The sequence below is a fragment of the Cheilinus undulatus genome, linkage group 1, assembly GCF_018320785.1.
Source record: "Cheilinus undulatus linkage group 1, ASM1832078v1, whole genome shotgun sequence".
NCBI classification, from domain to species: Eukaryota; Metazoa; Chordata; class Actinopteri; order Labriformes; family Labridae; genus Cheilinus; species Cheilinus undulatus.
In genome coordinates, this window is record NC_054865.1 from 10,509,071 (window position 1) to 10,536,562 (window position 27,492).

A 27,492-nucleotide genomic window follows, 5' to 3' on the forward strand; every position below is an offset into this window, starting at 1 on the left:
TGTGCACAATTTTGTGCACATGGTCACAATGGCTTTTTGTGCTTTAACCTCTTTTCATAATGTTTTAATAATGCAATTTAGGAATTTATTTAAAAACCATCATGTGAGAACATATTTAAGCCACAAAGAAAAAATGAAAAAAAAAAAAAAAAACGAGTCTTACTTTTTGCAAAGCATGTTAGAGGATCTAAAATTTCCAAAGCTGGCATCTATCAATCCATTTCTGATCTTAAATTTAAACTCATAAACCACCATCCTTCAGAAAACCATAATCAGTTCTGTATAAATGCATTAATCAAACTTGAGCTGTTGTGGTGTGAGTATGATTGGAAAATTTAGATATATTGTTTATCTATTCTGTTCATTTATTAATTCCATAAATATATATCATGAATGTGTTTTTAATATTTCAATTCTCTGCTAGAAAATAAACTGTAAACACAGAACAGGCCTTCACAAACCTTCAGGAAAATTCTGATCCTAACCCCACATACTTGTGAACACCCTAAAGGTCCCTAGATCGGTACCTACATCCCTTACAACCTGAAATTAACTTTATTCTTCAATTTGTTCTCTTACTCCTCTCTTCTTTGTCCTCCCTCCCCTCCGTTACATTAATCTATCTCTCTTTCCATAGACAGACCTTATATACAGGGTTAGCAGCGAGCTGAAGAAAAGAGGCTTCATCGTAACAGCAGGGGGAATGTCACAGTAAGATAAACACCGGGTGCAGCTGAAGTGGCTTTGGGCTCGGCTCAGGCTGACGTGACAAGAGTATCGCCTGTGATTTGTATCCACAGAAGCTCTCAGTGTGGAGTGGCTCCCACGCACTCGATATACATCCTGAAATATACAGCGTTCGACTCCTGAGTGTGTCTGTAACCTGATGCTATGTTTTTGTATCGCCAGCAAGTTCAGAATATACTGCGTGATGGTGAATCTGCTAATGGCGTCGAGTTAAAAAGGTTATACAGGGCTGTAAGAAAAACATTCCTGAGCACGGTATAAGAACATTACTTTGATAACTTAATTTGATCCGGGTAGGCCTCTATGTTAATGTCTGAAATGAAAGCTCCTGTTGGTATTCTTCTACCTTTTTCACAGCCAAGAAATGATTCCGTTTGTGTTGCACGAGTGTAAAAACAATGTCAGTAGGAACAGAAGAGAGGACATGGCAATAAGCAGTATTAGCTAATCAAGGTAAGGGTGAACATGTGTATTAAAATGATAACATTGCTGGAAAGACAAATTATATTTAATAATGTAAATTCAAGTAGAATTGGAGTGAAAGCATTGCCCTTTACTTAATAGTAACCCTCTGAGACTTATACAATTTTTTAACCATTGTGTCTTGCCTGGACTGGTTGTCTTAAAAAGCTTGTAAAGCATCAACCCTTTCGTGCACAGTCAACATAAACAATCATGACTAAGTTTTTTTTTTTTTTTTTGCGCAAGCTTGTTCTCCCATCCCTTGGGGACCATAAAGTGAAAAAAATCATCATTCTGTGACAAAAAGTCTTCAAAAATATTCACATTTTTACAAAAGAAAGAAGGTCCGTTTTCCCAGACAGTTCGGTTCGTTTGGAGTGGTGTGAAATCTCACATGAACTCTGGTGCTGACTAAACAAGCAGACTCTGGTTGACTTAAAGACGGGGGTCTCAGTTTCCAAACAAACCCTAGTGTGGTTCATTTGAGGTGTAAAGGCACAGCGGACCAACGTGTACCAGAGGTAGGCAGTGGCGTAAATTGTATTGATTTATGGATTTGTATATGTGATTTTATAGACTCAAATACATGTTGGTTCCTCGCTTGGCATCTGTGTAACCATGGCAACACATCAGAGACTCTCACTCATATGTTGGCTCGCCTTTTTCTTTGGTGCTATTTCATTCATCTCATGTAAAGAATGACATGATGGACAGCTCACTACCTCACGGGCTGCTTGTAATGCCCCAATGCAAAAGTAGAAATCCCAAGACAACATAAATAAGGTTTTTTTTCATTATATCTGCAGAAAAACAGCCTCTGATCATGACCTCTTGACAGCGTCAGAGCCAGAGGTGTATAAAACCACAGGACAGTTCACAGAGCCAGACTGAGGCAGTCAGCTGTTAGATACTTTGGCAAATTCTGTATTTGACTTTGAGGATATTGTTTGACCAAAAACAAGACAGACAACGTCAGACAACACTGAAACAATTTCTGTGAGCTACGGTGATGTTATGGATGTGAAAGATGAGGACATGGTTAACATAATGCCAGGGCCCATCATCAGTGAGGAGACCCAGTATGTAGAGTACTGAGTAGTATCAGAATCTGATGTTCCCCTTGAACATCACGGGCTACGTCCTCCGCTTTACTTCAGACCACCTCAACCCAACTACCACAAACCAACTCAACCAATGTACTATGGGCCGCCTCATTCACCACACCATGGACCACCTCCACCACCGTTCCTGTGACCGCCTCATCCAGCGTATGGACACAATCCTCCTCCTTGACTCCAGGAGAGAGCAGATCTCGAAAGTCAAAAAAGAGATTTCTCACTCCAGCTGCAAGACGAGCAGGCACTGAGGCATTAACCAAAGTTGGTGTGAGAAGATCGGAATAAGGCGAGATCAGGCCTCCATGCCATACGTCAACGCCACCAGGGAGACAGTAGCATTGAGGAAATAGCTGAAGTCGCAGACCGCCAGATTGGAGGCTCAGGAGGAGGCCAGTGGAGAAGGAGATACAAGATCTCTAAAAGAAGCTGGACATCTATGAGGAAGAAACTCCTGAGGTCCAAGATGAACCAAAAGGCCAGAGAGCAGAAGAGAAGCAGGAAATTAATACAGAGCAAATGCAGGAGCTCTTGGATATTGTTGCCTCACAAAATGAGCATCTGCAGGCAAGTCTGACTCCCTGCAGAAAGAGGTAACAGAGGTCAGACAGAGGATGACCACTGAGATGGACTCCTTCAGACAGCAGAAAAGGGTTCTTCAGAATGAAGCCTCCATAAAAGATCTGGCTACCCCCCTTGAGAAGGTGATGTAAATAATCCAGCGGCAAACACAAATCAGCAGCAGCAGCAGCATCCTTGAGCTGCAAGACAAACTGAAGGACACCATCCAAGCAATGCGGAACGAGATAGACGATGCAAGCATCTCAGAAACTCCGTCCGCAGGCTGAAACGCTGAGGGCTGACACTCTGGAGGACGAACTACAGGGGGTCAGGCTTTAGCTTTAAAGAGACAACCAAAACAAAAGACAAAATAATTTTAAAATTTATGAAAAACTGTACGTGATTTTTTTAAGGCAGCAGTTTTTGAACCAATACACCCAAGAAGTCCTCTGAGAGGTATCAAGGACAACAGAAGCAACAATGTGGTGTTCCCAGTTTAGCTTTACAGGCAGACTGGTCAGACCCATGCTCAGTTACGGTAAGAGATAAAAGAATCACATTCTCAGTCCTCAAAACCATAAGTGGGCAGCTGGAGATGCATTGATGAAGAAATTGTGTGATAAATGTTGTAAATGGTTAATTGACTTACATCTGGTAGCCTTTACCACACTACAGGCTCAATCCTTTTATTTCGGACTTATGATTTTTGATTCATCAACATAGACAAAGACATTTTTACTAGAACCAAGAGTATAAACATATAATGAAGGTATGAGTTGGTAAGTGAACAGGTGTAAGTTTTATTCATGTAAGTATAACAATAGACAAAAAATAATAACTTTAATTACAGTGTACTATGGACAAAAACTAAGAAAATTACTTTGTTATATCCTCTAGGTCAGTGTTAGAGCACTCAAACAGGAACGCTGCTGCGGAAAAAAAACAAAAGCCAAAAAAAGTGTCTTTCTATATGTGAAAAAAGTCCTTGAAATGTAAGTCAATTAATGTAAATGGTCAATGGGTTTGGTGTTGTCTTGGCCATGTAGAGAAGAAGCTCATCATATCACTGAGCTGCAGGACACAGAGGAGGCAGAGTGTTGGGGGGCCGGTGATGAAAAGGCCAGAGTCGGTCATCAGAGCAGTCCTGAGGGTTTTGTACCTCTAAGATTTGGATGCGAGCCAGGCCCTCTTAAACTTTGACCCACTGTGCTGCCTGGAGTTATGCACGTTCACAGTTTTCCTGTTTAATGAGACGTGCAATGATGGAGTCTTTTTTTCTTCTTCTTTTTTTTAAAGGAGCCTCAAACATGAATGCAGTCTCAGGGAAGTAGTCCTGTCAACTGCAAAGTATGATAACATCAATGAAGGTATCTATGAAGTATTTGTATTAGTTTTATGGTTTTAACTCACTAATTGATGCAATTTCTATCACTGTTAAGTAGAAGTTTTGGTTCTTTACATTCATTAATTCCAGTGGTTTGCTTGTATTTGTATTAGATAATCTGTATATCAGGTTGTCTATCTATATACACAAGTTATGTATTCTGAGGTTACACTTGCGAGGAGAGCACCCCCCCATTTAAAATTCTCATCAGAGAGGTACTGTGTTTCCAGAATACACGTTTGTAAGTGCTTGACACACTCAAGGTAGAGGGAGATTATTGGAGCAACCAAGCCTAAGTGAAAGCCATAACAGGCCTGTTCACAGTCAGAGGGAGAGTGACAGATGTAAGTTGATCTATTTATTTTCTTGGAATATAATTTTATAGAAATATTGCCATATTTTGTGAGCAGTATTTTATTTTCCATTTATTAAATGCCTTATAATGCATTTCATGTCTTTTAAGCCTCAGTCATCAAAAAAAAATTTGTTAAAAAGAACACTTTTCTCATGTATACAGGGACATGAATAACCATGTTTCTGTGTACGCATGTCCTCTGACCAGATGTCAGTCAGTGTGGTTGACTCATAGTAATGCATGACACTACTACCTTTAATGTGTATTGAAACATATGAGGTATGTTGGTTTTTTTTAAGAAGAATACACATCTAACAGTCCATACAATTTTGATTAAAGCATCTCCTTTTCCTTGTCATTTTTTTTTTTTTTTCAAAGTATGGCATCTTTCCCTACAGAAGAGGATTAGGGACACAGGTGAAGGAAAAAATAATGACGGGAACTTCAGGATTAAAGTCAAAATGTGGAGAATAAAGTCAAAATTTCAAGAATTTAGTTGAAATACAATTTCGAGAATGAGGAAAAATTTGCAAAAAGTAAAAACTTCACAGAGCAATCCTTAGACACTGTGTTAACGAGCTAAAACAAAGAATCTCTTTAATAGGAAGACAATAACCAGCAATGAATCTGGACTTTCTCTACAAATGCCTTGAATTGATGAACGTGTGAAACTGTCGATATCTGCTGTTTGTAATAGTAAGTTTCAACTTCTTTTTCAAAATTTTATTTCAACTTTATTCTCCACGTTTTAACTTTAATCTCAAGGTTCGCATCCTTATTTTTGTCTTCACCGATGTCCCTAATCTGTATTTCCCTGACTCACTTTCCCCGCTGTTTCTGAGGCTTCCCTAACCTCTGTGTCCCTGCAGCTAAAGGATGCATCTGATTGGCTAAATAGCGACACCGCAAAATGCTCCGTCCCGTATTCCCCTTTTCCCATTCATTCCTAACAACTGCTTCACTTCCATCCCTCTGTGTGGCATTTGTACGTCACTGCCATCATGTGACTCCTCCTAACAATCTGCACGAACATTACAGGGCTGTTTCTCGATGCTAGTTAGTGAGAAAAAAAAAAAAAAACATGCAAGAGTTTCTAGTTTACAAGGACCTGGCATTCATTAAAGAAGTGAACACTAACAATTTTTTAGCTGTACACTTAAGTATATGACTGAAATAGGATAAAACAAATCAGTGCTGTCGCTATTTCTTATATTAGCACCAAACTGATCAGCATTTTATGGCTTTAATTAGCTCAAACCGACATCAGCTTCAAAACATCTTTCCTGAAAACATGTTTGTGATGTAGAAACCCACCACTGGTAGGTTTCTACGTCACAAACTTTATATTAAAGACAGAATGTTACCACCTTTATCCATCTTTACCAGAGACCGCTTCTGTCCTCTCCTGCACTGCTTCGGCTCTAAGAGCTTCGGCTTTAGAAACGCAGGTGCTGGAGCCAAAGGCCCAAACAGGTAATGCTCAGAACCACCGTGGTCCACCACCAAACTACAGCCTGCTTCAGGGGACTCTAGAAAGGGAAAAATCCTCCACCTCAATAGATGGCTCTGAGGCAGAAGTGTGCGGGATTGTGTGTCACTTTCTGGCAAGGGAACGTCACCATGACTCCTGCCTCATCTGGAAACCCTCGTCCCTTTTCCCCTCCCTCCTCTCAGTACCAAACTGCCCTTTTGTGTGCATATTTTCAAAAGTCTGAAGTGGGCGGAGTTACACTTTAAATGAAGAACACACATACCAAGAGCAAACTAAACTCATTTTTAAAAAATCATTGGGAGACATTGGTGATTCAGGCCTGTTACTTACCAAAATGCTGTGAATCTTTCATATTTAAAGGCAGGAATACAACCAGATGTATTTTTTTCATCTGTAGGCACGTTTTAGAGCATAAGAAGCCAACAGCCCTCTCAACTTTTCACACACCCTTTGTATTTCCTGATTTAACTTCAAGCTAGACTTCTTCAGTCCTTTACTGCAAAATCTTTTGCATCATCCCACTTAGATTATCTCTCTTTCCTTCTGCCATTTTTTCTTCCTAGAAGTGATATGTGTGTCTAAAACATGAAGGGAGGGATGTTGGTAGAGGCCTTATGTCCACGTGTTGAACATAATTAATAAAAGCAGGCTGATTAATGTAACATACATCACAGCATGGAGCGCACCATCCCTCTCTATCATTTCCTTTCTCTGTTAATGACAGGATGGAGAATGGGCAGGGATTATTTTGTCAGACTACAGCATTCTTAAATAAATTTGTGCAGAAGGATTTTTCTTTATTTGTGTGGTTGACTATTACAGTTGCATTTAACCAGAATAGCATATAACAACAACTGATACAGTTTTTGTCTGTTTGATGATGATAAATGCAGCTTTGATGCATCCCATAAAAGGCAGTGAGAATCTCAAATAAGCTCTCAAATGAATGGAAATTTTAAAAAAATGTACATATTTGACAAAACAGGAATGAAACAGATTTAACCCTTTAGTCAAACATCATCTTTATGGGTTGTTGTAAGCGCCATGTTTTATTTCTTTTTCAGCCTATGTAATGCTCTCTTAAATTTGACTCCACTGTGGATTTATGAAGCTTTAACAGATAAAACAAATCAGCAACATTTTCATACACAGCAGAACCAGTTAAAGCTGCAACAGTTTATCATTATGTTTCAACTAAGCCTGTCAACAGATTGTTTTTTAAATTGAAATTAATCGCTCAATTTGACCTGTTAACAGCAGTTAATCACAGTTTTTTTAGATGTATGTTCAGAATTGTAATATTCTTTTAAAAATGTGTACGTGAAGCAATTCTTACCAGTGTATTGATTCTGTAATAAATACATGTAAAGAAATATATTGATGGTGCGCCTTTAGACAAGTATATTAACTTAAAACCTCACAACGCAACCAGGTACATATGGAAACGCAAACGTATATGTACAGCTTTAGCGGTACGAGACAGATTAATAAGTGCTTATTCTATCAAATACAGTGTATAACACCTCTGACCTCTGGTTTTCTGCAGCCAATATGACAGCATCACTCTTTCATGAGTTCTAGTTTTGTTGATTTCTCTGACTAAGAGATTTTCTCCATAAACTGCTCTTTTTTATGCAGGCTTAAGATAAGTGTGCTTTAATTCTTGTTAAGGTAAAACCCTGCTTTTATTTTGAAAGAAAACAATAAAAAAAATCCATTATTGATCAAACTGTAAATAAAATATGAACACACTTTGGTGGGTACTATCCTGCTGCCCTACTACAATAACGTCACAATGATGCTGAGGCTGGAGCCACATCTACTCACGGGAAATACGATCCTCTCAAAAAAAAAAAAAAAAAAAAAAGCCACAGCCTGAATGGATAAAAGCATTCACTATTAGCCTGTCCCCTGACCTTATGGTCTGATTGCAGCTGCCTGACTCTGAGCCATAGAAGAGATAAAGTCAGTTATCTGGCTCAAATCTCTGTTATGATGCTTTAAATGATCCATAGACCACTGTGGCTGATAGATTCGGCAAATTTACTTCACAATGAACAAAAACACAGCATTTAGCTGGCTGTTAACTTTCAATAAAGGCAGTGACATAAGCTAACTTAACAGAGACTTACATTTCATCAAGATTAACACTTTAACACTGACAGCCCTAAATTACAGCAAAGAGTAAAGGTCCTTGCACACCAGACGCAATTTTTTTGTGCGTGTAATTCGCACAAAATATTAATTTTTTTGAACCTGTAGCAAGTCAATGCAAGCTTCCACACCAGCAACGTCATTATGCAGAGTGAAATTGCAGAGGACATTTTTTCAAACCTCTGTCAATTTTTTCAAAGTTTAGCTCCTGACAAGCACGTATCTGCCCGATCAAAACACTTGTTGCCGTTAACACAGACAGACATTTATCAGGCAGCTATGAACATGTGAATGCAAAAGTGCTATTCACACAGCTGGAGCTGTTTCCAAACTAACAGGACTTTACTCCAATTAAACATTTCACAACACAGTCTCCTCTGAACTCGGACATAAGACTAATAAATGCTCTGGATTGGTCAGATGACAAAAGTTACTCCTCTGACCAGTCTATAACACAAACAGGTGAGCCAACTGGTGCGTTGTGGGGGGAGTTAACTCCTCTCTCAGCGAACCTCAGCTGTGCCCTTAATATTTACAATATTTTACATTGAATGAAAAGTCGGTTCATCCTCTTAGCAAACTTGGCTGGCACAGTCAATGAAGCAGTCAAACAAAACGGCACTGACCTCCTGAATATGCATAAAAGTGGCTTTATGCACAGACTAGAGGAGAGAGAGGCAAGAAACTTTGCTCCAACACATATCACTGTTTATTAAAGGACAGGAGAAACACACTGTAGGCTTTCATAGCACAGATGTTTTTAATAATGGGCTTAATTTATCCAAAAATTTATGTCGCTCCTGACGTGCACAGAAAGGCGTGACAAAATTCGCCTATGAATTATTTGCATTTTTATTTCGTTTATCCATGTTGCCCTTAATTTGTAAAGGCCTTAAGGGTCACAGTTAAAATGAACTGTTAAATGACCTAAATAAAGAAACATGTCTGTATAAATAATTTTCTTTTCTTTGAAATGTACATTATTTTTAGCCTTTAGCAGTGAACACAGTCCCTATTACCTATCTAAGCCAGCCACAAGGGGGCAATTGAGATATTTAAGCTACATACTTCTGGGACTACCATTTAGTTTTATGTGAATATGCTGCATCGTGATCAGTGAAAAACACATTAAGAAAGAGATATTTTATTTTTTATTAAAAGTTAGTGAACAATAAACTCCCAACTCCTGTGAACTGTTAAATTTACACAGAAATCTGCTGCTTTCATCAAGGATGGACTTAGGGGTATGTGTTTTCCATGAATCTTGTTTGCAAGTTTTCATCTTACTTGTTTTTAGAGTTACTTAAATATCTGTAGGGATTAAAAAGGGAAAACAAAGAAAAGATACCCTAAATGCAGCATTTTATTTTTCTCAGCATATTTTCTGAATTTAATGACGTTTCTGGGGACCAGATTGGAAGGTGGGGGGCCTGATGTGGCCCCCGGGCCTCCAGTTGATGATCAGTGATGTAGAGAGTAGAAATAAAGCCAGAGTGGAAGACACACCTCACAGTGGAGCCCAAGTAGCACACATTTTTAATAGGAAAAATTTGATTTGTTATTGGTAATATAAAATGCCAATGCCATTAACCAACTAAAAGCCAAATACTGACCTCAGTAACCGTCAAGGCCGAAAATTATTCTATCTCTACTAAATCTGTAATAATATCTCAGATATAGACCTGTACGCTAGTTAAAGATTTGTCAGCTGTCCTTCGACTGAAATGTCATCAAAGAAGTGTACAATCCATTTCAATTTTGTTCTCTGTGCGACAGTTACTGCACAGGATAATGACTACAAAATAATGGTATATTTTCAAATCAAGTACAAAGGAAAGGGAAAAGAATCAAAGGGAGCATTTGAGTTTAAGTTTTTTTTTTTTTTTTTTACAAGTTTGTTTTATCCTTGGTTAAGTACATGTCACAATCTTCAAGCTACTCATAGTGACATAGCATCTCTCAAACCCTTTTGCTGTTCCCTTATTTCCTTTTCACTCCATTTGAAGGTTTTTTTTTTTCCTGTGGTTCATTTCATTTCACAATGTTTGATCTACTCAAGTTCTGTATTTTCTTTCCAAATAAAAGCAGGTCTGTATTCAGACAGGATGTCAGTTACCCTTAGTGTCAACAGTTCAAAAATCCAAAATTGAACGAAAATAGTTTGAAATGCAAAATGGTGGAATTTTAAAAATGCAACTAAAACCAAAGATTAACTGCAATTTCCTAGAATTTTTGGGATCATTCACTTATGAAAATGCTAATGGTTTAATAATAATAATAATTGTATAATAATAATGATTGTATAAAAGTGCTTAATTGATCAGAGATGCAGCAAACTATTACGTAAATGTATATGTCATTATGTATTTTACCGTCTAACATATTTAAGTGCTTGTAAGTGAAAAATGAATAATTTTGCCATCACATCAGCTCTTAAATATGCATCTGAGGGCTCTGGAGTGTTAATAGATAATAGGTAAGATTACTTTGGTAAATGTCTGGATCGTATTTCTGTGTAAGAAGACACCAGTGTAGCTGTCTTGGAAGAGCAAAGAAGCCAAAGTCCTCAGCGCACTGGTCATGTGATTGATTCCCGAACCTGGCTCTGTTTCCTGCATGTCTTCTCCCACTCTTCCGCCACATATTTCCTGTCCTATCAAATAAATACAAAAAGCCCAAAATAATCTTTAAAACCTCAGCGTAAGAGGGTTTTAAGAACAGATTTGTTCTGAAGAACAGTTGGTGAATGAGGTCCATTTAGAGGAAAGGTGTGAAACTATCACAGTCCTCTTGAAATACGATGCTCTGTAGAAATAAAGTGGGGGAAAAACTGGGTAAGCGTAGGTCGAAAGGGTTAAAGAGAAAAACCCCGAGGCTCTTGAAGGAGTCCTGGTGGTCCATGAACCTGACTTTGAGAAACCACTATTTGTAACCAATGAAGTACAGTAATGGAGTGTGGTGGCCTGAAGTGAAGCTATGAAGTCTTCCCTAATGACTCTAACACATGTGTGTCTGGCTCTCAGCCCTCTCATTAACGTCACTGGACACTGTATACTCTGTGACCGTGTGTCTGTGTGAGACAGAGAGAGAGAGAGACGCTGCTGTTTGCCAATCTAGCCAAGCTTTGAGAGCTGCAGTGATCTCATATCCGCTTAAATTTGCCTGCCCCGTGGCTCTGTGTGTGTTAATGTGGACACAAACCGACACACCTCACCGTGGGAGAGTACACTCCACATACAGGTGAGCGATGTCTTTCAATCTCCAGCAACTGGGAGGATGTAATGCGTGTCAGCTCCTTAGCTTCCTTTTTCCTCATTTTTCACCGAGGAGTAAATGTTTAGTAAACGCTTGGATCTAATTTTTTGTTTGAGTTGCAGATGTTTACGCTCTGGTTTATGAATATGTGTGTATGTGTGTAGTAAACATGGTGGTTTGCTCCGTGGAAGGAGGAATTTCCCCCAGCAGTCCCCATCAGTAATAGTGCCTGTAATGAGCTGCAGCTGTCAGCGTGGTTTCCGCACACACATGTACGCGGTGTGGCGGGGAGGAAGCAGTGACTCACGCAGCAGTGTGCCGTCACACTGTACGCTGATAAACAGTGGAACTCATCAGACTTGCATCAGACACCAGGCGCAAACATTTCCTCAGAAATACCAGCTCCTTCTAAAAATACCGGAGTCTGCGATTTTACTTTACACTCCATGATTTAATATTGAACAACAAAAAACAAGCTATTTAGGCTTCTCGCCTCTAAATACACATGCCTCTAGCCTGTTCTACTAACAGTTTGTATTTTCATCCATTATCCATAACACTTATCCTGTCCAGGGTCACGATCCATTGGCTGAGAATCTGGGTACACCCTGGATTAGACGCCGTTCAACCACAGGGCTGACGTTCAGAGTCAAACATTCACGTTCTCACAGACAAATTGGAGTCACCAATAAAGCTAACAAGTATGATTTGGAGAGTGAGAAGGGACCAGAAAGTATGCAACACCAAACAGAAAGGTTCCTGTCTGACCAGGATTAGAACCAGGAACCTTCTTGCTGCATGACAACAATGCCAACCCCTGCATCACCGTCCAGGCCAATTTTTTGTATTTTTAAGAAATCACTATAAAAAGGAAACCAGCATCTTAAGGCATGTTCACTTCTATGGATTAACACCAGTTTCTTTGCAAGTTATATGAGTTCACTGTCAGAGTGCACTGCAGAAAAATGGCAGCTTATTTTTGAACATATTCTTTTCAAATTTGCTCCATAACGAAGCAATCCAGCGTGTTCTCTTGGTTAATATACAAAGAATAGAAGGTAAATCAAATTAAGTCGATGGTCATGTCCTAAATCACACCGTATTCACAGTAGTACATTTCATTGTGAATACACCATTTTGTAGTCATGTCAAAATTCTGAATGTATTATAATTCTAAGCATTGTTAAACACTACAGCACTGGTTCTCAACTGGTCTTGCCTCAGGACCATAGACTGTAGAAAGAATTGGGCAAACCCTGTGTGACGTCAGCCGTCTGCTTACAATAGGTGGACTCAAACAGCTCTTGAAGCCAATCTGTGGAAGCTTCCATATTGAAATCGCAGTCTCAACTGAACTTTGGATCAACCTAACGGCCCGCCCACTAAGCGCGACCTCCTGTCAGCTAGCTAGCAAGCATTCTGGTTGACAGAAACATAGACTCTGCCTGTTGAGCTATCTGTCAATCAAATGAGACGCGCCAATCACCACGAAGTGAGGTTTATCCTAAATATAATCTAAACGATCGTGGTACAAAAAAATTCACCCCCCTGTACAGTGAGAGCACAATAAGACACTAGCTAATGAGACACATTTGGTATTTTGAAACAGGATGTAAACCAGTTTATTTCTAGTGTGAAAACCGGCTGTTAAACAGGTGTCCAGACGGGACTTCCAGTGTTCCTGCACCCAGCCTCAAGTGGACACTTGCTGTATTGCAGTTTTTTGCACTTCCGCATTGGCTTCATATTTCAGGACCAGGGGTTGCTGCTTGCTCAGGACCCACCCCCAACTCCCTTGTGAGCAACTGGGACACAAATTTCTGATTTTATTTTTAGAAAAAGATATTTATTCTTTGGACTCCTGAAGGTTCTCTGGAAACATTCCAGAAAAAATCCCAAAAGATTTCCAGGAAGGTTCCAAAACAGCTCCCCTATATTTCCAGTGAAAAATCCCAAAGTATTCCTGGAAACCTCCTGACAAAGACTGCTAAAAGGTTTGGAGAAAAGTCAATATAATGACTGTTGAAATTTTTAAAACAAATCAAAAAAAAAAAAAAAAAAAAAAAAAAAAATAACAGCTGCTTGTGAAATCTCTTTAGATCTACAGGAAAATTACCTGGAAATGTTACCAAAAGTTTCCGGGAATTGTCCACAGAAAACTGTCAAATTTGAGGGAAAATTCAGCACCTTTGTAAGGAATTAAATTTGAGTTTCCTAAAAAGTTTACATGGGAAATACTTTAAAGATGTAAGATCAATTCCTGGGAAAATTCCTGACAATTTAGAAAGACAAAACTAAACAAAACAAACAAACAAAAAAAAAAAACTGTCAAGCACTTTTTCGGTTCTGTCTATTGTCAAAAACTTAAACTATAAAAAAAATGAAAAAAATTAAAAAGTGCTTCATAGACAATCTTTTATTTCCCCTGCTCACTTTTGTCATCCACAGGAAACAGCTCTGCGACCCACCAGCTGACCACTGCGATATAGTGCACTCAATCTATCCCACAATGCATTGTGAAAAGTAGTGAACAATCGAAGCTCACTGACCCAGCAATATTTACCATCATGCATTGCGGTTACTGCTCTCAAACATGACAGACAAATGAGAGGAGCACGGATCAGGACATTTTTTTAGGCTTTTTTGTTTTGTTGGTTTTAACCAAAGTATTTAACCTGTAAGTGAAAAGGATTCAGAATGAAGCAACTTTTTCACCCAAGGCCAGACTGTCATCTTGATGCAAAAATGAGCGATAATGCACAAAAATATTAATGACTATTTAAGCCACAAAATTCCCTCGAATTTTTATCCATAATCATTTTTTTTTTGTGTGAAAATAAGTGACATTCAGTATCAGTTTTCAGTGAAATTCTACTGTTAATTTTGATCCTCAGCCGTTGTCATGGATACCTACGAGCTGTTGTTGCTAAACGTCTTCATTGTGAGGCAGCAATGGCGTCAATGTCTGTGGCCAGAGCAGTGTCCAAAATTGTTTTTGTGTTTTACAAATGAGTCCACTATATGCTGCTCACTACAGTAGATAGGGAGTAGGAAATGAGTGTGTGGTTTAGGACACAGCAAATGTGTCTTAATTTGCAGGGTTTCTTCAAACAAATTGAGAGCGATACGGTACAAAGCATGTCTCTTGTGTGTTTCCTTACAAATTATTCTGTATGTTCAGTCCTGCTTTAAAGAATATTCATATCAGTTTATCCAATCAGATTGTACTTAGAGAAACTCTTAGCCTCTTTGTCTTGCAGGTGTTTAAGCTGGAGAGGCGATATCATTAGCTAGTGTGCAGAAAGAAATAAAAAGCAAACAAATGACACACATTTATTCCTTCTTCTCTGTCTTCTCATGTTAACTTAAAGAATGGACAAACTAAAAGTGTTCCAGTTTCTACTTTGCTGCTTATTTGACTACTCTAGTCCTCATGTTTGGTGTAGTGTGAGGTTGTGCAAACCTTGTGGGAAGACTCAACAATAACATTACGCTACAGAACTCAAATCTAAGGAGTGTATGAGCCAGTGATACTGTAAATGCATTTCCTGTACCCTGAAATAAGATGTACTTATAAGCTGAAGTCAAATTTAAATTGTTTGATAAGAATATATATATATATTTTTTTTATTTCAAGCAATCAATGCCTCAAAATAAAGTTTTTGATTTCAACACTATTTTGCATTTTAACTTGATTTCTGTCATTTTGGATTTTGTTCTGTCTCACACTAGGGCAACTGACTACCTATTTGGATAAAGATGTGCTTCTATTTTGAATGAACAATCAGACACTGTAGGTAGATCAAAGATTACAGCATGAACTAACCTCAGAAAGGAACTTGTTAGGGATTGAAAATGAAAAACACAAGGTGCAGACTTTTGACTTGTCCACTGAGCTGTCTGAGTTTTTAAACTAAAATGAGACATAAAGGAGCAGTGGTGTCACCAAACTGTGCTGAAAGTGACAATAAAGCATGTGATTAATCAGGATTTAAAAAAAGAAAAAAAGATTATAATAAGCATGGACAGTAATTGCATGCATTAAGGCGGACAGCCAAAATACAAACTTTTTGCAAATCTGTGATTTCTTCTTCATGATAACAACAGGCAGCACTATCTACCCCAAGTGAAGGAAATGCAAGCATGTGATGAATGAAAATATTTCCTTATTTGTTATATAAACAGCGCTTATTGAACATCACCCTCATTAAATTAAATGTGGAAGTTCACATTGTGCCAGATAAAAAATGTAATTATTCATATGTGTAAAGTTTCATAGAAAATCAGCAGTGAAGACTCTTGATTGAATTGATGGCTTGTTGTTTTCTATCACTGCATGTGTACTGTAGGAGGCCGGTGTACTGTTTGAGGCAACTTTGTATTGTTGCCTCCCTTGAAAGAAGACATCTTTGATTTCAATGGGACTAACCTGGTTAAAGAAAACATAAAGAAATATATTGGAATAAACAGAAAAATTATTAGAAGTTGTTTTATTGTTACACATATGAAACTGCAAGGAAAATAATTTTAGGAAGACAATTTTTTAGAACAAAACAAAATGTATACAATAAAAACTGTATCTCTCATATCAAATTCCAAGATATTAAAAAGGGAAGAGGCTGAAATGCTTAATTAAGTAAAAATATTAATCAGAGCAGTAAGCAGTAGCACCTACCGAGTACTATTTGCTTTTTGCATTAGCTGATATTTTTACCTAAATCAGTCAGTTCAGACCATTTTTTTCCCTTTTTGTATCTTGAGTTCAGATTTATAACTGGAAATGTATCAGATAGTAGGTGTATTTCAGTTTCATTTGACTAGAAATTGGACAAATATTTGCTTTAATTAGATTTTTGCAGGCAAGATGCAAAATCTGACTTTTGTCTCTCTTTTCTCACTTTTACTATAAACCGTTGAGACTTACTAACCTTTTTCATCAGTTATATTTTTTTTTCAAATGTTCCAAAGATTATTGAGTCTTAATTTGATTTCCTTTTTTACACTTTACCCTTATTATCAATATTGGTACAATACTGACATAAGTACTTCCTGTGATTGCATGTCCTAATGTGTAACTTTATGTTGTATACAGATTGAGGCTATGCTGATGAAGGTTCAGTAAGGACTACAGGCCTGCCTCTTGGCATTGATCCAGCAGATTTCATCACCAACCCTTCGACTTATCTGACTTTTCCTCCTAAAAACAAAACTCACAGCCTGAGTCACCCACAAACTATGAAGCCACATAATAAAAGCTGCACCTCCAACCAGCCCAGCTGAGTCACAGTTTTGTGTTTTGACCGGCCCGGCCCTCGGTGACCTCTGCCAATTTTTTATCTCATTTCACTCTAACTTTGTAGATCAGACTTTAATTTTGAAGCGCGGACCTCGGGACAGTGATGAATAGGCTACATCAAGCAGGGCTTAAATTACCCCTCTCCCTGGTGGCAACACTGACCGCGAGGAGAGGTGTGTGTTTGGGTTGTGTGTGTGTGCGTGTCAGGTTGTGGGTGTGTGTGTGGTGACCTAGTAACAGCAGACAGAGAAAGAAAGAGGGCTGGTCAGCACTTGCCCTCTCAACCCTGCTAGCTCCGCAGCACACCCAAGGAGGCAAGACGGGGGGAGGACACGAGGGAGAGAGAGAGAGAGAGCATCCACTCCATCTTTTTCAGCTTCTCTTGTCAATGCCTCGTCTCGTTTTTGGTGCGAGTTTGTAAGTTTTAAGGTTATTTGAGGAGAGTGTAACCCTGGCCTCCTTTTTCTCTCCCCTCTACATGCAAATAGGTGACGGCTCTTTTTCAGTGAGCGACCCTGTGTTAGTCAAGACAACTTTCAGAGGTCATTCAGGTATCGATGAAACCTTAAGAGCTCGTAATAAAACAGTCTGTCTCAACATGAGGTGGGAAAAGCAGGACGGCCTGGCCGACAGCCACGGGCATGGCCTAAGGCTGAGAGGGAGAAAATCCAAAACAGAGTGACAAAAAGCAGCAGAAAAAATTAATAAAACCAAAGGGGTCTTTAAAGGGGGCACATGGACCCACCTCTGCAGAGAGGTCTTTGTTTTCAATCTAATGAGGACCAAAAAGTGTCCTGTGCCATTTTTGTCACTAAACTACTGACATGTGTCCCTGGTTTTTCTCAGGTTTTCTCTAGGGCTGCACTCTCGTGGATGTTTGCTGTATGTTGTTCGTGGGCGGAGCCAGAGGCTGGCTTACAGCAGTTCCAAACCTTTTTTTTTCTTTTTGAGACCTCCTACTTGTGTCTAAGAAAAGCTGAGCCCACCCTCCCCTTGACCCACGTGGAAGAAAAGGGATGCATTCCTGTCAAAAATCAGCATAAATTTTCATTTTCATATATAAAGACCCAGGAAAAAATAGGTTGGCACATGTTCTTCTCACAAAAACCCTTAGTGTAAACTATTTTAAAAGTATACCAGGATTTAAATTAATGAGTGCAAATCTGATTTTGTCAGTAACAAAGCTTGCAAAGCTTTACAGCCCCCCCCCCCCGAGATCTTTGGCGCCCCCCTTGGGAGCTTCCAGACCCTCGGTTGGGAAAGACTGTCTCATAAGCAGAGGTGGAAAGACGGGACTGTTGAACTCAAGTAAAAGTACAGTCACTTAGTCAAAAATTGACTGAAGTAACAGTCAAACTACTGGTCTATAAATCTACTAAAGTAAAGATAAAATGAATTTAATTTAAAGTGACTTAAATAACTGAGTACTGAGTAGCTCCTAGGGCTGGGCAATAAATCCAAATGTATTTCAAATAACAGCATTTCATACTGCAATTTTCAAATCACAGGAGGTGCAATATTTCTGGAATGTAAAAAGTGTGTCAAAAGTACCCGTTTAATACTTTTTTAGCAGCTCTACACATCATTAAAGAGTGTCTGATTTTCAGAATAGTTTACAAAAACTCCTACTGTCCTTCATTTTGCAGGAAAAAAAATCTTTAGCAAAATTAGAATGACATAAAAATGGTAATATCACTCATCTCCAATGCAATAATTCAAACTGAATTTGCACTCTGAGTCAAAATAATTGCAATTAGATATTTTAATGTTCAGCCCTTTTTGTTACTGACTTTCATAATGATATTGAGACCACACTTGTTTGGCAGAGCTTTGTGTTGCTCATAAGTTAAATAAATCAGGCCATGGCTGAAGTAGATAAATAAAAATATGTCATTCATATTGATTGATCTAATTTCATTCTTACATAAAGGCCTGGCCAACAGGAAAGATCAGTGCATGTTTAATATTGTGTTGGTTATAATTTAGACTGATTTCTGCTTTTGTTTGTTGTAAAATACATTAGATAAGGAACTTAAAAAAAATAATAATTCCATATTAAATCGTAAATGCAGAATTGGGATTGTTTCCTCAGACTTTAGCCTGAGTAGCTCCTGAGGTGTTGTAAAGTAAAATATGACCTTTCCTAATTGACAGTAACTACAAGAGAATAGATCTCTAACCAGACTGTTCAGGTAAAGTCACACCTTTACAGTATAATAAAAGACAGCAGCTGTTTTAGGATGTGAATCATTCATTTATTATGTGCTACTGTGGAGTCAGCACAGGTGGAAAAAGTACAGGAGTATTTCAGTGAAAGTACACTTACTCTGGTTAAAACTTAAGTAGAAGTAAAAGTACTGATTTCAAAATGTACCTAAAAAAGTACTCAGTTACAGTGATTTGAGTGAATGTAATCAGTTATTTTCCACATCTGCTCTGACGTCCCAAATCCTTTATATTAGGGGGAAAAAGGAAACCGGTTTCTGCTGAAGAAAGAGATTACAGGCAAACAGATCCTGATCACAATGTCAAAATGTCCTCATTGGAACCAAACTGTCAAAATTAAATCATCTTTATAACCACTAACACCATTTACACACTCTGCAGTTCACAAAGTACCATTTAACATTATAAATATATCTTAACTTTTTTCTGCATTCACATTAATAAATATCTGGAACAACAGATTTCACATTCTGTATTCATCACTAAAGAAAATAGTGCTCATTAGAAACTCTTCTTCTTCATTCCTCTAGTATAGCTTTAAAAATAAACAATGGGCCGTTTTTTCCTTTTTATAAGGTTGAAGTGAAAATGATGACAGAGTTGTTTTCATCTCAGAATAATGGGGACACATTGAAAACCGTTATTTAACATGGAGTTGGCTCTTGAGGTAAAACTGTTCCCTCTTTGCCTTAATGATCACAAGATTTGTTGGCATTTTTCGTCACTTTGATTTTTATTGATAACTTTTGCACATAAAAAGTTCACAGATGGACATGTAGACATTAAAATCTAACTCATAAAATGTAATAACAATAAAAGTAATGTAGAGGCACTGTTAGGGAGGTGGACCTCCAGTGGTCTGTCTAGTATCTAACAGTGAATCATTTGTTCTTTCATTTTCTGTTTTTAATGTCGCTGCTTTTATTCCTGAATAATATCCATTTCTCCCACTCTGCTTCCAGATGTCTCAGGTTTTATTCCAGTATGAAGATTTCTCCACATTTATCCTCGGTTGGTGACTTAACTCTGCATTTCCTTATCACAGATTTTTCACAGATCTTCAAATTAAAGTTGGGTTTGAAAAAATGTCTTCAAAATTATGCAAATAACTGCATGATAAAATTAAAAAAGAAATCTTAATATCTGACCAAGCCCTGAATATTAAACACACCTGTCTCCACATTATTACACTGATCTTTTCTACATCATCTAAGCTGATAATTCCATACACACCTTTTATACAGGTGTCTCCTATACTAGAACTGGCCTGTACCTCTTATTATGAAAGTTAATTTGATTAATAAAAAGACAAAACAAGACAAATAAAATCTGAAATGAATGATATATGAAGTGTATTGACCTGCTGACAGACTGTGAGCAACCATGTGTACTAAATAACAATGTGCCTTTATTTTATTCAGCTTATACTTTCAACTAAAAATTTCTCCTAATTAAACACCAGCTTTACAGGGTGCCTCAGTGAGAAAATCCTCACAAAGTGCCTGAAATAACAGAAAAACACACACTTTCTAGTGACAAAAATGAGATGAGCTGTAGTTCAGAGGTCAAACTTCACTTTTGAGATCAGACTTGAAAGTTTAAGAAGAGGTAAGTGTAGAAAAAAAAGACTTTGGCTGAGATAGCTGTGTTGAAAGTCCACAAATGTAACCGTCATGTTCTTTAGTTTGCTTCCCTGAGGGTCAAATATGCCCCGCCCTCATTAAACTCCACAGGCGGAGCGAGGGGGGTGGCTTAGAGGGCTTCGGCCCCAAAAGTTTTCTCAACAGCCCCAACCATTCAGGCTGCTTAAAGATGAGTTGTCTTTGTGAGATAATGCAAAAAGAAAAAGATAGTAATTGACAAATGGAGAAAAAAACTTTTAAATTGTACTTCTGAGATCTTACACACGCTGCAGATTAAAAGATACATTTATCATTGCATTTAATACTTTGTTTTCTTCCTGCATTTTCACAAATAAATCTGTATATAAACCTTTATATAATCCATCTATAACCTTTATATAAATCTATATTCTTGTAAATATGGCATAACCATAACAATGTTCAACAGCTTCACATAGTTCATGTTTACCACTCAGCTGCAAAAACTGCATAAATGTATAAATGTATATAGTCACAGTCTCTATCGCCAAGCCTCCTTGAACCTTCCGTCTCTTGTTTGTACATATAAGTTAAAAATGTTCATGTTCATAGTGTGTATTTATAGTGTGTATTTATAGTGTGTATTTATAGTGTGTATTTATAGTGTATATTCTTGTGTACTCAGAGTAATTTTCAACCAAGTCAAATTCGTCATATGTGCTTACATACCTGGCCAATAAAGCTGATTCTGATTCTGATATATCTTGAACAACACACACTGCTTTGTCTTCATTTTTGTTGAATTAACTTTTCCAATTATAACTTTGAAAACCAAACTTTGACAGTTTCTGCCTTCTAAAGGAACAAAAGTGAAATTAACAACCTTCCACATTAATATTATGATTTAAGAAAGATAAGGACACTTTAAGAACATATAAAATTTATAAAAATGTCCCAAATTCTGTTTTTTAAAGGTGTATCTGCATCTTTTTTTGTCTATATGATGTTTAGATTGGCATTTTTACTCAAAATTACTGCAAACTAGTGCAAAGAACTGCCTGATAAGCAAAAGAGTTTCAGGAAAGCATTCCCCAGGACCCTTCTAATTTTAGGCTGGATATTTAACCCTTCCTGCTCTGCCCCAATCAACTCCTAGGACAAAGCAGCTTCTTTGAATCTGAAACCTGAAATGTCTTTATTATGACAAATATCTTATCATTAATCACAAACTTTATGAATATTTAGTGTTTTCTTTTTGCTCTTCGTGGTGCAGAAAAATGAAGCACTCCTTTTTTTTTTGTTACCAAACTTATGTAATAATTATTTTATTTGCTGGGTTAGAGGTTTATTACACTTTTGTGTATTGCTTAAGTTACTGAGTATATTTGTAACCCTGTATGTTGACAGAGATGTTTGATTAAAGTAGCAGAAAGATGCACTTAAATGCAGAATAATTCATGTTCTTCTATGCTTCACATTTCAGCTGCAAAATACTGGTCAGGAAAAAGTATTTTTTTTTTTCTAATGATTGAGCCACTGTAAGAAAAGCCATAAAATTGAAGATGATGAAGAATAATTTAGAGGGTAGTTTGGTGCGAAGATTTGCACGGGTCATTTTTGATCCTAAAGGTTTCTTTTAGTAGGGGAAGAATCAATCATTCTGCAAATATGGAGAGTAGCAGAGATTTTCACATCTAGTACTGTCATTAACTTTTTATTCTTGATTGTATCTTTATTTTTATTTTTTGCTGGTACAGTATTTGACAATAATGTCGTGCATCACGAGGAAGACAGACTCAGTATTAGTAGGTCATGGTTCTACTCCGAGAAAACCTCTTTAATTAAGGAAAAATCCCCTAAAACCTTCAGGCTGACACACAACTTGTTTTGCACACGTGTATCGTCTCTGTTCCACGTCTGCTGTAAAATCTTCATGTTAAAAAGGGATAAAATGGTGTGCTATAGTTTAAGGTTTAAGGACACATACTGTACTTCATGTCATTTCTTGCCCTCTTTTTTTTTTTATTTCCCCAGCTGCTCTGTGGACTGTCCCTCCCCCCTGGCTCTTTATCCAGTCTACTAGAAACCAGTGTGCCGTGAAGCTGGTGCGCCACGCCGCCTCTCCATGCCAGCGTGAGGATCGGAGGAGAAGGAGAGGTGGAGGAAAAGAAGAGGAAAAAAAGAGTAAATCATAAATGGTGTAAGACGGTGGAGCTGGAGATAAATCACAGTAGTTGTGCTCTAAACCCCTCCTGTTTCTACTGAACCGGACGACTACTTGTGTTTTGAGAAGGGGACCGAAATTCTCTTAAACCTAATCCGGACTGTGATGTGCCACTAGGACTTTAATTCGCTTAAACTGTTTGTATTTTTATGACTTAATGATGTGAGTCAGAAGTTTATCATGAACATTGAAAAATAAAACTTGAATAATCGTGTTTGTTCGACTGTGCGCGTCATGGCCGAGCGCATGGATGAGGCAACTTCAGTCTGTTTCCACTATAGCCTTGCTTATTACTGGTGAAAAATAAATATTTTCAGTATGAAACCATAAAATAATATCGAATATAAAAGAGTGCAGTAAAATTAGACCCACTCACTCCACTGTGAGCAGCAAAACCGCGTCATGCTGTGCGTCCATGGAGAGGCTTTTGTGCGTAAAGGCAGCAGCGGCAAAGGGAGAGGCAAGGTTCCAATTCCCCCAGTCTTCACTCCACAGCCCCCCCCACCCCCCACCCCAAGACACACACACACACCCACACTACCGGAGAGATACTGTGTGAGAAGGCACTGGTATAAATTACTGACCTTTATGCGTAAAACACACACACACTGGAAGAAATGGCTTTGGTGTCAAGTTTACAGGAGCCAGTGCCTAAGTGCGTGTGCGCGCGTACCAAACTGCACCTATGTGTCCTAACTATTGTTGAAATCAGGTTTAGAGTTGTTTATGATTAACTTTAGCACATGTACGCCCTTCTCCCGGTTTCTTTAAATAGAGTCTTTGGCTCACACACTCTCATATGAGTCACCCACGATGCTGTCATAATATTTCTATGCGAGTCTGTAATTCCAGCGAACTTTAATATGTCGCCGCAGATTCATTTCCCCGTGTGATGAACAAGAGGGGAGAAATAAATCTGCTCATCAGCGAAACTTGTGCATCACATATGCGGGAGAGGAGAGTTTTAATATCACTGGGAACGTGAACACAGCTTGATTTTTGTGATTTTTATCCAACAGGCCCAAAGGCAAGAATTAACAACATCTGCAACGTCCGAATTTGGTGCGTTAGAAGCTTTTATTTTATTGGCACGAGCAGGAACATGGATGACCGGGTGTGAAATAATAATAAAAGCACTGTTTACGCGTTTTCCCCAACAACTGGTGGGAAAAGGAACCAAGAAGCGCACAGTGGCATCATGCGCAAAAAAGGAAAACTTTTTCGCCAAAGTTCTGTTTTCTCTCATAATTTCCTTAAAGTTAAATAAAAACAACAGCTCACTTATTTGAGAAGGCATTATGAGACACTGTACAGTGCGTAATTTGGAACTGAAAATCTCCTCTAATAAAAACTTGGACTCCAAACAGTTTGTCAAATTGATTAGTTTTGGATAATTATTTTTAAGTACATTCAATTACGCACGCGTTTCCTGGGTAAATAAACACCATGTAGAATAACTTTTCGCAACACATAAAATGACTTTTAGTGTTTTAAAACGCACATAAGCTATAAAACAATCTTCTTTAAATGTTGAAGTCATTTTATTCATAAAGTTTTATGCATGGATCAGAGATGAATGATCGATGTCCACCTGGTTTTGTCACTCTCTCTCTCTCTCTCTCTCTCTCCCCCCTCTCTCTCGCTCTGTCTCACACACCCACACTGCGAATCGCTGTCTTCATCCTCCTTAACTAAATTTAAACTCATTAAAACAAAGAATAATCAAAGGCAAAAAAAAAAATATATATAATACGCATACACATTTCTTTCTCTGTGCGTAAACACGCACTACGGAAATGTGCGTAAATTGAAAATCTGCTTATTAAAATGATGGTGCTGTGTATACAGTTATACACTTTTATGTGGGTTACAAACATCCATAAACTGGCTTTGTTTCGTATGAAACATTCACCCTTTAGTGGTGCATTTTATTTCACACATCGCTTGTAATCAAAAGGAATAAAACCTCAAACTTGGCTTCAGCCACGCGAGTTATAAGTGCATCCTGTTCGAACACATCTGGCACACAAACTTGAAGGTTTTTCAACCTAAATCCAGTTATCACCGTGACTGGTGTAAATCTTTTGGACCTCTATCGTCGTGCGTAAAAGTCCGAGAGCTGCCGCGTTAAAGTGTTGGATTAAACTCGGAGAAAGAACCAGTAGTGTTTATTTGTGTTTCAAGCGTTAAATCAAAGCCCCTCACTCTCTCTCTCCCTCCCTCTCTTCCTCTCTCTTGTAAGTTTGCCGTCATGTCTGTCTACATCTGAACATGAGAAAAAGGTTTCATTTCGCCTTTCTAGGTGTGCTGCACACAAAAAAAGAAAGAAGGAAAAAGGCCTTCGAATTAAGTTTGACGAAACTGTTTGAGAAATTTTATACTGTTTACATCAGCAATGCTGTTCCAGATGTTTCACTATAATATCTAAAGATGTAACAAAGATTTTCACCCACTCTTGGATTTAGAAGTGACTTCGAAAATGATCATAACAAAATGATCAGAATAAAAAGTGCTGCAAGATTCCCTGATGATCACAAGACGTTTGGAAGAGCGTGCCACCAGGTAAAGCTTCGGTTTGTGGAAATGTCTGTCCTAACTGAACACATGATAAAAAAGGCGCAAATTAAGATTCTTAATCCGTGCGCGAATCATCAAAATCCCCGCAGAGCCTGGTTAAACACCAGCTAAAACTTTCTATCCTTACAGGAATTGTCTCTTTGTGTCAACATTTTGTGACATTTGTTCTGTTAAATATTTAGTAACGAGGTTAAAGTGCTTCAGCCTTCAGAAGAGAACAATCCGACTCTTTCCTGTGGGTGAAAACGCGGAACAGTGCGGCAGCGCGCTCCCTGACGGGCGTTTCAGAAAGTGGACTGTGTCAATCAGACGGGAGAGGAGAGCTCTCCATCGCCGGCGAGCGCGCGCGCGATGCGTGTGTTTGCGCGTGTGAATGAGTATTATGTTTGAGTGTAGGCTGCCGGGTGGGAGGGGGGGGGGTATTGTAGTATCGCAGGGAAATGTGCGCGCGGCAGCTGTGTGTGGATGTGTGTATGTGTGTGACACTGATGGATGCGCCAATGGAAAGACGGACAGATGCTTGGGCGGATCTAACGGCATGCAGTGGTGGAGCGGCGCACACAGTCGCGGCGAGATTAGGAAGAAAACATCCTCGATCGGCGAGAGAGTCACAAATCATCAATCCTTCCACCGAGCCCGGTGAACGGAGCGGGAGCGGACAGACTCCACGGTTTTTACCGGAGGAGCGACACGGGAAGGAGATCTGATTCCCTCGGCGGATCCGGAGAAGAAAACGGTTTCTGTGCTTATTGACGAGGCGCAGCAGCACCACATCTGGCGCAAAGGAAGACAGGAGGAGAGAGAAAGACTCACCCTTACTGCTCTCTCTTCTTCTTCCACCAAGCTTCTTTTATCCTTTGTTTTCTTCGCCGTGAAGCTGCGCGTCCCAACCTGAGGATTGCCTGAAAAACACAGGAGAATAATTTTTAACTCAGCTGAATCCACCAAAAACTTTTGCTCCACTTTAAGGTGAAAAGGAAAAGAATGAGCTTCAGAGTAACTGTTGTGTGAGCTAAGACGGATTTTGAACTCACCTGTGAAGAAGAAAAAAAAAAAAGAACTTATTCCATTCAGTGAAAACAGAAGAGCGCGCTTGGTGAGGCTTTTGCGCCTCTCCGCTCACTGGAGGCAAAGCAGAGCGCAGTGTGTGATTCGCTGCGTGGCTGATTTAAATAGTTCCTATCAGGCCACGTAAAGGGGAGAAAAGTACCATCGGCAGCCAACAAAGTGTTTGGCAGAAGGCGCTCGAGCTCGGCTGATCCGTGCGCTCCAGCCAGCCCTGCATGAGCCTGAGCCCGTCCCTCCTCCTCCTCCTCCTCCTCGCTGTACATTATTACAACAAGGGAGACCCAATCAAGCACGTATCTCATCGATTCGCGCACACACTAACGCGCACGTGCGCACACGCGAGTGTGTGACTTGCCCCTCAGCGGATTTTTTCAAAGCGCTCTCGGACAAAATCTCGTAGCCGCGCCAGGCAAGGCAGGGGCAGCGTGTGGGCGACCAGTCCCGGTCACCTCCTTCTCTCCCTCCTCCTCCTCCTCTTCAAGAATAACAAACTGAAAAAGCCGCATGTGTGCGCACTAACAGGACTTGCCAAGGGACGATTGGATTTTTATGAGATGGTTTCAGGCAGCTGCTTCACCTCTTGGCTTTGAATCGGAGGGGAGAAGCGAAAGCTCATGGATCAGCCCGTAAAGTAAGTATGCATTTCCGTTCTGATCACACTGTTAGTGAAGGCTGTGTGTGTTTTTGTTAGGCTGCCATGTGTGTGCACGATCCAACCGCAATATGACTGACATTACGCACGTTTTTAACCAAGAGCGTGTGATTAGCCCGCTCGTTTGGAATAAACGGCTCTACAAAGAGGCAGTGAATGACAGAACGAGAGTGAGAGAGGGAGAGAGAGAGGGAGAGGGAGAGAGGGAGAGGGAGCTACGTGACGCCTATCAGCGGCGGAGAGGTTGAGCCGTAGAGGAGGCGCAGGGCTTCAGTTGTGTCAGCTCTTGATGTGTTGTCCCCTGGACTTTTGACTGACGCGAT

At 39.1% G+C, this 27,492-nt stretch overlaps 1 protein-coding gene and 1 long non-coding RNA gene across 2 annotated transcripts in view; one reads left to right on the top strand and one right to left on the bottom strand.

Annotated features, from left to right (window-relative positions):
• Nucleotides 1–26,601, bottom strand: part of LOC121510265 — a 38,354-nt gene extending 11,753 nt beyond the window's left edge. Inside the window, exons 1-2 of the long non-coding RNA XR_005991926.1 lie at nucleotides 26,484–26,601; nucleotides 26,263–26,351 (exon numbers count right to left, since the gene is read on the bottom strand). This is a non-coding gene — a long non-coding RNA (uncharacterized LOC121510265). The remainder of the gene's footprint in view (nucleotides 1–26,262; nucleotides 26,352–26,483) is intronic.
• The window catches only part of tshz3b (teashirt zinc finger homeobox 3b), a 64,540-nt gene continuing 63,070 nt past the window's right edge, over nucleotides 26,023–27,492 (top strand). The window contains exon 1 of the mRNA XM_041788229.1: nucleotides 26,023–27,148. The gene's annotated coding sequence lies outside the window, so the exon portion shown is untranslated. The remainder of the gene's footprint in view (nucleotides 27,149–27,492) is intronic.